The sequence below is a fragment of the Dromiciops gliroides genome, chromosome X (assembly GCF_019393635.1).
Source record: "Dromiciops gliroides isolate mDroGli1 chromosome X, mDroGli1.pri, whole genome shotgun sequence".
Taxonomy (NCBI): domain Eukaryota; kingdom Metazoa; phylum Chordata; class Mammalia; order Microbiotheria; family Microbiotheriidae; genus Dromiciops; species Dromiciops gliroides.
This window is the reverse complement of record NC_057867.1, coordinates 58,255,868-58,267,807: the sequence shown is the minus strand read 5'-3', so window position 1 is coordinate 58,267,807 and position 11,940 is coordinate 58,255,868. Positions and strand designations below refer to the sequence as shown.

Here is an 11,940-nt window from a genome sequence, read left to right as displayed (position 1 = left end):
AGTCTCCTGTGACTATTGTATTATTGTTTATATCTTCTTGTATCTTGGTTAATGTTTACCTTATTAATTTGGATACTAATACATTTGGAGCATTTAAGTTTATTACTGATATTGTTTTGTTTTCTGTGGTTCCTTTCAGCATTAAAGTATGTTGTTAAAGGGATGGTTAGTCCAAATTCGGGAAGGGAAGAATTGATCGCAAAACCTTTTCTCTAAGAAGAAGTTTTCGTTATTTGAGAGGAAATTATACTGTCAGAAAAAAGGAATGCTACAGATAAAATTTACCTAGATTTTAACAAAGAACATGAAAAAATATTATTCTTACAGAAAAGATATATACATACCTATGTCAAATGGTGGCCTTCTCTAGTGCAGGGTGGGAAGGGAGAGAGTTCAGAACCTAAAATGTAACAAAAATGAATTTAATTTAATTTTTTTTTAAATTACAAGATGAGAGAGGCATGGCTAAATAACAGTTTGAAAGGGATCTGGGAGTTTTAGTGCATTGCAAGATCAATGCATCAACAGTGAATAAGCCAAAAAGGCCCATGTGTAATCTTGTGGGTAACTGTTTTTCTTCCTTTTCTTTACTTCTCCTATCCAATTGCTACAATATCTTTCTTGTCTATTCCCTCTTTTTCTTTTTGTGCTCCCTAATGGTGAAGAAGTGATAAGAGAACACCTAGAGACTCAGTGAGTTCAAATCTTCAGGCCCCTACAAACTACATTCCAGGGCACATAAAAAACTGGAAGACATAACTGCCACTGCTAGTCATCTTTGAAAGCTCCTAAAAAATGAAATTGAGTGTAAAAATGGGGAAGGGTAAATGGTGGTGAGAAAATAGTTCATAGAAACAACATCTGGAGGCCTTTAGTAGTTTAGAGGCTGAAAGAATCAATTGAGAGGGGGCAGCTAGGTGCTGCAGTAGATAAAGCACCAGCCCTGGATTCAGGAGAACCTGAGTTCAAATCCAGCCTCAGACACTTGACACTTACTAGCTGTGTAACCCTGGGCAAGTCACTTAACCCTCATTGCCTCAGACAAAAAAAAATAATAATAATAAGAGTCAATTGAGACATGGCAGTGCAAAAAGCTAATGCTGTCCTAGACTACATGGAGAGGAATGGAGTCAAGAAAAAGGGAGTTCAGGCCTTAACTTCTCTGGCTTTCAGTTTCTGCATTTGTAAGATGAGGGTGCATAGAGGACAGCTAGGTGGCGCAGTGGAGAAAGCACCATCCCTGGATTCAGGAGGACCTGAGTTCAAATCCAGCCTCAGATATTTGATACTTACTAGCTATGTGACCCTGGACAAGTCACTTATCCCTCATTGCCCTGCAAAAAATAAAAGAAAAAGAAAAATATTTTTTTAAAATGAGGGTGCATGACTAAATAATATCAAATGGGACTTCCAGTACTAAATATATGCTCCTCCTGTAATAAGATCATCCACTGGAATTTTTTTCCAGGACAGACCGCATCACGAGTTCTATGTGCAGTCTTAAGTCCCTTCATTGTAAGGACAGAGACAAATTAGAATGCATTTAGAAGTACAACCAGGATAATCGCTAATAATAATAGCTAAGGGGGCAGCTAGGTGACGCAGTGGATGGAGCACTGGCCCTGGATTCAGGAGGACCTGAGTTCAAATCTGGCCTCAGACACTTAACACGTACTAGCTGTGTGACCCTGGGCAAGTCACTTAACCCCAATTGCCTCACACAAAATAATAATAATAACAATAATAGCTAGCATTTGTATAGTGTTTTAAGTTTCACAAAGTGCTTTAGCAACATTATCTCATTTTATCCTCATCACCCTGGCAGATAGGTGCTATTATTATCCCCACTTTTCAGATTAAAAACTGAGGCAGGGGCAGCTAGGTGGCACAATAGATAAAGCACCAGCCCTGGATTCAGGAGGACCTGAGTTAACATCTGACCTCAGACACTTGACAGTTACTAGCTGTATAACCCTGGGCAAGTCACTTAAACCTCATTGCCCCGCAAAAACAAAACAAAAAAAGCCAAACCTGAGGCAGGCCGAGGTTAGTTGACTTGCATAGGTCACAGAGCTAATAAGTGTCTGCATCTGAAGTCAGGTCTTCCTGACTCCAGGTCCAGTATTCTAGCTACTCTCTTTGATAGCTTTGGATGGAGAAACATGCTATCTGAGGATCAGCTGATGGATCTGGGAATAGTTAGCTATAAAAAGAGAAGACAGGTAAAACGAGGCAGCTGTTTCAAGAATTTGAAAGAATGCCATGTGCAGGAGGGCTTATACTTGCTTGGCCTGGCTACAGGGGGCAGCACTAGAAGTAATTAAGGGAAGTCATAGAGAGGCAAATTTCTGTTGGATTGAAGGAAACATTTAGTAATGATTGGAGCTACTTTACCAGTGGAATGGGCTGCCTTAGGAAGCCATGGCCATCCAGAGACCCTCCTCCCAACCCATGGCTAAATTTCAAAGGATCATAAAGATTTAGAGCTCAGCATGACCTTAGAGGACTTTAAGAGCTTCCTTTTACAGATGTGGAAACTGAGGTCCTGAGAAGGGAAATGACTTGAGCACAGTTACACAGGTCATAAATGACTGAAATGGGATTTGACCCCAAGCTAAACCTAGATTCCCCTATGCTAGTGGTATTGTAGTGGGGACTATTTGGACCAGATGACTTATGAGGTCCCTTGCAGTTCCCAGACTTGGTGATTAATGTGAGCCAGGTCAGCATTTCTGCTTACTGTCTCAGATCTGCCATTGATTCAGTGTGGCCCTTACCTAGTAAATGAAGATGACACTCCACTAACACAGAGCCTCGTTGTAAGGAGCAAATGAGATAACACATGTGAACCGTCACAGAAATATCAAGTATTTGTCATAATCAAACAGTTCTAAACAGTTTCTGCCTCCAAAGCATTAGGCCCAAAGTGTAGAAAAACATTTTTAACTTGAACAAATAATAGCCAGATGTTTCCAAAACATTTGGACGCTTGGTGTCATGAAGACCCAACATCTGGCTACCTGATTGTCTTTCTCAATTTGCATCCAGAATTTGCTTATTTACAGCTCAGGGGTCTCTAGATCTGTGGCCCACCTGGGTGCTCACAGGGGAATTAAGTGACTTCAGAGGTCACATTGTCCAATTAGAAGCCTCATCTGCGGTTGGCTCATGAGAGGAAAGGGCGGTTGTTGCGGCTTCCATTGTTCAAGACCATGGGAACCATGAAAGGTGATGGAGGCCGAGGTTGTGGAGGGTTCTTTGGCTCCAGGGGAGGACGGGGGGGGGGGAGGAGGGGGGGGTTCAGGCCATTTGTGCCACACATCCCATTTGATTTTTATGTGTGTGAAATGGCCTTCCCTCGAGTCAAAGCTGTACCTGATGAAACCACCTTCAGTGAGGCCTTGCTGAAAAGGAAATCAGGACCTTGCTCCCAACTCTGCTGAACAGGCATCCATCCTTTCTCTGGTAACAAAAATCAACAATGTTATTAACAACTTGATTGTGGCTCTAGGAACCTTTGAAGTACAAACTGAAGAGGTCCTGCAAGTGGGATCTTACAAGAAAGGGACAATGACCACAGGACATAATGTGGCCTATCTGGTTGTGATTCTGTAGATCCTGACAACATTGAAGATGTTGCAACCTTGGGGAACAAGGTGGAAGAAAACCTTAGAGCACAGGTTCCTGTGGAAATTTTGACTTTGCTGACCAATGAAACTGGCTTTGAGATCAGCTCTGATGATGCCCCAGTGAAGATCCTCATTACAACAGTGCCACTTAATCTTCAAAAGCTGGACCCAGAATTACATTTGGACATCAAGGTTCTGCAGAGTGCCTTGGCAGCCATTCGGCATGCTCGCTGAGAATGCTTCTCAGTCTACTGTGAAAGTTCTCATCCATCTACTGAAGGACTTGAGGATTTGGTTTCCTGGCTTTGAACCTCTCACACCTTGGATCCTTGACCTTTTGGGCTACTATGCTGTGATGAACAACCCTACCAGACAACCCTTAGCCCCCAATGTGGCTTACAGGCAATGCCTTCAGAATCTGGCTGCTGGGTTGTTTCTTCCAGGTTCAGTAGGGATTACTGACCCCTGTGAAAATGGCAACTTCTGGGTACACACAGTCATGACCCTGGAACAACAGGACATGGTATGCTATATGGCTCAGACATTAGTTAGGATTCTATCACGTGGAGGATATAGGAAGATCCTTGGCCTGGAGGGTGATGCCCATTATCTTGCCTCAGAAATGTCTACCTGGGATGGGGTGATAGTGACACCTTCTGAAAAAGCTTATGAAAAACATCCAGAAAAGAAGGAAGGTGAGGAAGAAGAGGAGAATGCAGAGGAGCCACCTCAAGGAGAAGAGGAAGAGAACATGGAGACCCAAAAGTGATCCCTTCTGGTTCTTTCTGGGCTGTCAAAGGCAACAGGAATCCTATGTGGAGCCTGAGAGGTGGCACGTGTGAAAGTGAGAAGAAGGCTGAAAACCCTCTGGAAGCTGTGGAGAAAGAAGCATTGTCTTGTAGGTGATTTGATTCTCCCTTGACTGGGCTACAAGAATCTCACATTTGTGGCCTAGGCTACAGAGGGAAGGTATCAGCCTTCCTGTGCAGGCTTTGCTCTTTTATGGATTTACACACTCTCTGGAAACTCCACTAAGACCAAAATCTTCCAGAATATTTTGGTGAAATTATTGTGAACTGTTAGCATCTGAAAGTTGTTTTTTTTTTTTAATTTAGAAGCTATTAAAAGTGTTTCCTTCTAAAAAAAAAAGCCTCATCTGCAGCATATGTTCATCCAGCCTCTGCATAAATGTGCTCAGTTACAAGGAACTCACTACCTGTATAACAAATCAAGCTTGCAAATTATTATTCCATAGCTTTGATGGTAAGGAAACTCTTCCTTACCTCCAAACCTAAATTACCTGCCTAATGGATGATGCCAATTCAGAGAGTAGAGAGGGAAGGTCACTTTCCCACCTGTGTCAAGTTGGCAAGAGGTGCCTTCTGCAGGGTTCCTCCTCTAGTCTCTGCATCAAGGAAGCAGGCCAATGGATGATTTGGGGGTATTATAGTAAATCCTAAAGTGGTGATTACAATGCACACTGAATGCCAATCTTTTTCTCAACAATATACCATCAGAGGGCTCCATTTTACTTCAGTTTAATTTAAAACTTCTTATGAGGCTAATAGATCAAAGTCCACAATAATTCCCTTTTTTTTTTTTTAGTGAGGCAATTGGGGTTAAGTGACTTGCCCAGGGTCACACAGCTAGTAAGTGTTAAGTGTCTGAGGCCATATTTGAACTCAGGTACTCCTGACTCCAGGGCCGGTGCTCTATCCACTGCGCCACCTAGCTGCCCCAATAATTCCTTTTTAAATTAAAAATACCTTTTCTGCCACCAAGGGGGAAAACCTACCTGGCTCACTGGTCACCTGGCCATGGGAGAGTTAAAAGGGATGCATCACTCTAGGTCTTTTTAATCCATTTCTCAGGTGCTGTGATCTCTCCAAGTTGAGAATCTCTTTCATAAACTTGCAGTTTCTTAAGAAGTAAAACCAGGGGGTCTATTTTATCTTTGAGTACACATGTGAGAAGGTACAGGAAAGCCATCTACTAGGCAGAAAATAGAATATTGTTGGCTTCTGCTCATCACTTAGTGGGCATTGGATAACAATAGGGGATTCCTAAGCTCACCTCCAGACCCCAGTGCCTCCTGACAATCTGCCACGTCTTGCTTTCTCACTCACTGCCTCTGTGATTCTGATATTTGTTCTAATGAGCTGATGGTGTGGCCTAAGGACATAGGTAATTAATACATGGATCCCGCATAGGTAACCAGTCATTTTCTGTCTATTAAGACAAAGCCAACATAATGCATAAAGCAGTTTGATGTTGGCCTTGTCCGGCTCCTCCCTAGACACTTCCTGAAGAGAATATTCAGGATATGCAGGCCTAAGGCTTCTGTAGTGTCTTTGAACCTTTAGCATAGGGGTTCTTTATCCTTTTTGTGTCCTGGACACACTGGAAAAGCTAGTGAAGCCTGGGAACCTCTTCTCTGAATCATGTTTTTAAATGGATAAAATAAAATATATGGGATTTCAAAAGAAACCAATTGTATTGAAATGCAGGTGTTGATTTTTAAATAAATAAATGAACAAATTAAACAAACAGATAGATAGATAGAGAGAGGGTTTTTTTAATTAAAAAAATAAATTAATGGTCTTCAGGCTAAGGACCTCTGCTCAAAAGCCTTCACTGTTTTTCACCATATTTTGTCACCCTCTCCTAGGGCCATCTTTTCACCGAAATCACCAAGTATTCAAGTCTATTTATACTAAAATATATACTTATCGGTGTAAGAATCAAACCTATGATTTCATGGGTATAAGGAAACGTTGGTGTGGAAACTTCCTACCACTGATGGAGATCAGCCACTTATCTCTAAATTCTGTTTGGAAGGTTAAGTGGTCACACAGTCTGTGTCAGAGCCAGGGACTGAACCCTTCTTGACTAAAAGGCCAGCCCTCTAGAGATCCAGCACCCCTCATGGCTTCTCTAGGAAAGTGGATGCTGATTGAATTTCTAAGGTCACAGTGAGCTCTCCTCAGAAATTCTCCTCATCCTCTGCAACAGATGCCATCACACAAACTTCGACTGTCTTCATGGTGAGCTCATCATCACCCACCCATGTTCTTCCCCCACAATTCAGAATTCAGAGATTCCTTTATCTGACCGTAACTTGTATCCTTCCTTTTTGGCCTGTGCCTCACTCAAGCTCATTTGTTTTTGTCTTCACACTGATCTTTGGGCACTGAATTCTTCCCCACCTTTCCCAACCTGTTCCCTCACCCTTGCTATGGCCTCACTTTCTTTTCTTCCAAATCTTGACAACATAATGAACAGGTTCAGCTTTACACCATCCTTTTCCCTCAAGTCCTTGGCCCCTTGTCTTATCACCACTCACCCAGTTCCAAATCTTAACCAGGGATTAGCCCCCCACCCACCATCTCTGTTCCTATTCATAGACTTATGAATGTTCCTAGACGAAGTCAGAGAAGCAAGCTGAATGGGCCCACAACATATGTGTGCCATCAGATCCAAACTGGACCCTAGATGCTCTTCCCTGATGGACACCCCACCCCACTTCCCATGGCATCTGTTCCAAATCTTTCCAAACTACTTAAACAATCCCTCCTCTCCTCCCATTCAGCAGAGGACAACCCCTTCTCTTTTACTGAGAAAATGGAGGTCATATTTTATGAGCTCCCTCTTCTCCCCAGTTCTCTGTCTCCTATTCTCTTCTGTTTCAAGCTTTTTCCCTTCTCCCTGCCAAGGCCAATGCTTCTCTGTTTGTGCCCTTGATCCCATCCTCTCTTAGTGCCTGTCCCTTTGATCATCACCCCTCTCAGGGCACTTTTGGAAGTGCCAGTAATGGTACAGAAGTGCTTTCCCATGCCTAGAAGCTTGGCTGAGCGGTGATCTGGCCTTAGATTTCACCCAAACATCACAGAGGAGGTTTTTCAACGTTGGCTCTCAGCCATGCCCAGTCCACCATTTGGGCCTGTAGGGCTGCTATTTCTCAAACACTTTGACATTGTTTCTATTTTTTTTATCATTCTTTTCTTTTGCGGGGCAATGGGTGTTAAGTGACTTGCCCAGGGTCACACAACTAGTAAGTGTCAAGTGTCTGAGGCTGAATCTGAACTCAGGTCCTCCTGAATCCAGGGCCAGTGCTTTATCCACTGTGCTATCTAGCTACCCTCAACATTGTTTCTAGAAAGGAGAAAAGGCTTCAGTGTCATCGCAACTTTTCATGGTTTCATGTTCAGAACTGGAAGGGACTTTAGAGATCTAGCCCATTTTACAGAAGAGGAAACTGAGCCCCAAAGAAGGGAAGTTATTTATCCCATGGCACATGGGTCATAAATAGCAGAACAAGAATGCACACTAAGTTCTCACTAAAATCCAGAAATTTCTCACAGTGAAATCCAAAAAAAACTTAAAAAATAAACATGACTAGAGAAAATGTTGCCAATGCATGGATATTTTGGTAATACCAGAGTACTACTAGGAGGTTATCAGAAGGTGAGATTAAAGTGAATATTCTAGGGTAAGCAGATCATCAAAATTTGATTTGGTGATAAAATAAGAAACCCTTCAAGAGCTAGTTAACCAATAAAGTCAAAATGTATATAACCAAAACTTCAAATAGCTAATGAAATCTGAAAACCACAGGCAGCGAGTTTGACGTCCAGGCCTGGCAAAATTTCTGCATCATAATGTTAAAGGGAAAATTACAGAACAAATAGAAAAGGAAGCAATGATCACAAAAGGACAGCATGGTTTCATTAAGGCAATAATGACTACTATTTAAGAACCACCATTCAAATAGTTATATTTTCTCAGTCCCTATCTCTCCATATTTTTGACAAGAACAAGTCCAGTATAGGGATTGGGACATGAGCTGTTGATTTCATTGGTATGGGGAATGGTCAGTGTATGGAAACAGCCTTTACCAATTGAGGTCAGCATCTTTTCTTCAACTTCCAGCCACAGAGAATTGCCTAGAGAGGTGAAATGACTTATCCAAGACCATACAACCAGCAGATGTCAGAGCTCAGGTCTTTCTGACTTTAAGGCTGACTGTCAACTACAGAAGAACCTCAATGACTGTTTTGACAGGGTCATTAGACTAATAGAACAATGAAAATTTGTACATAAAGCTTAACTAGATTTTTTTTTTGGTGGGGCAATGAGGGTTAAGTGACTTGCCCAGGGTCACACAGTGTCAAGTGTCTGAGTCCAGATTTGAACTCAGGTCCTCCTGAATCCAGGGCTGGTGCTTTATCTACTGTGCCACCTAGCTGCCCCTAGCTTAACTAGATTTTAACAAAGCCCTTGACAAAGTTTATCATGCCTGAACACTCCCCCTGTCTCCTCCCACCCCCAGACTTTTTTTAAATTTAGGGTACAAAATGCAGGTTAGGCAATTGTATACCTAGATGGATTACTAATTAAAGGCAGCAAGGTGGTGCTGCCCTGGGTAGATCCCTGGGTCTAAAGTCAGAAAGACCTGATTTTAAATCCAGCCTCAGTTACTTCCTAGCTGGGTGACTCTGGGCAAGTCACTTCACTGTTGTCTGCCTCACATTCCTCATCTATAAATGGGGATCACAATAACACCTCTCTCCCAGGGTTGTTGTGAGGTTCAACATGAGATAAGATTTGTAAAGCACTTAGAACAGTGCCTGGACATAATAGGCATTTGATCTATGCTTGTTTTATCCCTCCCTTCCTCCATTCCTTCCTCCTTCCCTTCCTTCCTCCCTCCCTTCCTCTTTCCCTCCCTCCCTTTTTCCCATCTTCCTCCTTCCCTCCCTTCCTCCTTCCCTCCTTTCCCTTCCTTCCTTCCTTCCTAATGATTTAATGGTCAGATCCAAAGAGGAGATATTAATGGCTAGGTATAAACTTGACAAGGTCTCCAGTGGTGTGCCCCAGTAATCTATGCTTGGTTCAATGCTACTTACCTTTCTAAAAATAATTTTTACTAACGGCTTAGCTAAAGGTAGAGGTGGCATATTATCAAATTTATAGAATGCACTAAATAAGGAGTCATAACTAACACAATGGATGCCAGAATTGGGAACCAGGGAGATCATGGGAGGCTAGAAAACTGAACTGAATCTATATGGGATAAAATTTGACAAGGATAAATAAAGTCTTACTCATGGGTTTGATAAATAAACTTTACAAACACCAGGTTAAGGGAGGTGTGACTATATAGAAATTTACCTGAAAGCAATTTTGGTGTAGAAGGTTCCTTCTGGCTTTGAGGTTTTGTGATTCTGGACCTTTTTGAAAACTGACAATTCAGCTTTTCCAATAAGACAGGGTAAAATGATTTCCTCCTCTCCCCATCAAAAGTCAACCCTGAGATTCATTGCTGCCATTTACAGCATGTGATTTAATTACCATTCGAGTAATGCATCGAATAAGACCCCATTATTAGATTGTTTTAGTACTTGCAGAATTCCAGGAAATAGTGGCAATTGCTTTTATTCATTTTAAATGTTCATTATTCCCAGCCCTTCGACATCATCAAACTGAAACCTTTCCATGAATTCCATTCTAGCTTGAAATACAGCTTTTAAAAAAAATGATAAAAATAACTATCAGAGGTTCTGACTAAGAATCACTGATAGAAATGTTGAGAAATCAGATTTAATGCCAGCCACAGAGGTAAGGGGCCAAGGAAGCATGGTACCCCTGGCTAGGTATTCCCACTTTTGTGGTCCATTTTTTTAAATCAAGGAAACTTTCTGCCACCTAAGGAAAGTCCAGGGGATATGGTTAGTCAGTTATTTCATGTGGTATACAGACTAGCTGGGTTTTGGCACTATTTGCCTAAAAATTTGCTGACTAAGTGGTAGGTCCCTAAACTTGATCATCCAGTGATGGGGTGGGCACTCATTTTTTTTTTTTTGCAGGGCAATGAGGGTTAAGTGACTTGCCCAGGGCTACACAGCTAGTAAGTGTTAAGTGTCTGAGACAAGATTTGAACTCAGGTCCTTCTGAATCCAGGGCTGGTGCTTTATTCACTGCACCACCTTGCTGCCCCGGGCACTCTCTCCTACTGTTAAGATTGGTAATTGTGGGGGCAGCTAGATGGCACAGTGGGTAGAGCACCGGCCCTGGAGTCAGGAGTACCTGAGTTCAAATCCAGCCTCAGACACTTAATACTTAACTAGCTGCGTGACCCTGGGAAAGTCACTTAACCCCAATTGCCTCACTAAAAAAAAAAAAAAAAAAAAAAGATTGGTAATTGTGAGATCTCTCCGATATTTTGGAGCCCATCTCTGGTGGCCCCAGAATCATATAGACTCTTAGAGCTAGAATAGTCTTTAGCAGAGGGAGGGGAGAAAAAGCTGGGCTGCACTCTGATGAGGAACTTCAGAAGCTCATCTCACAACTGGGTTAGAAAGGAGAAAAGATTTCAGTGCAATCAGTGTCACAACTAGCACTGGTGTGCTGCTACCAAATTGGTCAATTATGTCATTTTGTTGTTCAGTCGTGCCTGACTCTTCGTGATCCCATTTGGGGTTTTCTGGGCAAAAGGTACTGGAGCGGTTTGCCATTTCCTTCTGCAGCTCATTTTACAGATGAGGAAAGTGAGACAGTATTAGGTGACTTGCCCAGGGTCACACAGCTACTAAGTATAAGAGGCTGGATTTAAACTCAGGAAGGTGAGTCTTCCTGACTCCGTGCTGCCCCAGTTATGCAATAAGATCAGGTAAACTAGGAAAAAATACAAACACCTCTCTTGGACCTTTAAGAAAAGGAGATTATTCTGGCACGATCTGTTCCTAATAAGCCCATTCTGCTTCATTGTTACTTCTCCTTTTTGTGCTTCCATTTTGTCCCTCATTTATAAAATGAGAGGGTTAGGCTTGAATGATGTGATCTGGAGCTGGGAAGAATATCAGTGATCACGTAGTTCTCCCTTCTATAAAAGAAGCCCCAGATCCCAGAGATGGTTAAGCAGGAGAGCTAAGATTCAAATGCAAAGTCTTATGATGCTAAATCTAGCACCCTTTCCACTGCACCACAATGCTCCAATGTCTCTGACTCAGAAATGCTCCAGTTTCGACTCAATGAAAGTGTGATTATGTATTGCCACATTGTGGCAGAGTCTTATAATTGCTGGCAAAGTTACTCAAGCCTTGGTAAAGTCCCTTAAGAAACTAAACCACTAAAAGAAGTGCCTTGAACTGCTCAGCTTTGTGATGGCTACCATTAGAAGATACCACTTTGCTAAGGCTTTGTGACTCACACTATGCTTTTCAGGTAATGAAGAAAATACCACTGCTTGCATTGACCTGGCAGCAGGACATCTTGTAGTGGCTACTTTGAAAAATCATCTAGCTACATCCCT

At 42.2% G+C, this 11,940-nt stretch overlaps 1 pseudogene; it reads left to right on the top strand.

The window, feature by feature from the left end:
• The first annotated feature begins 3,221 nt into the window (after window positions 1-3,221).
• LOC122733329 lies at window positions 3,222-4,398 on the top strand (annotated as a pseudogene).
• The last annotated feature ends 7,542 nt before the right edge of the window (window positions 4,399-11,940 follow it).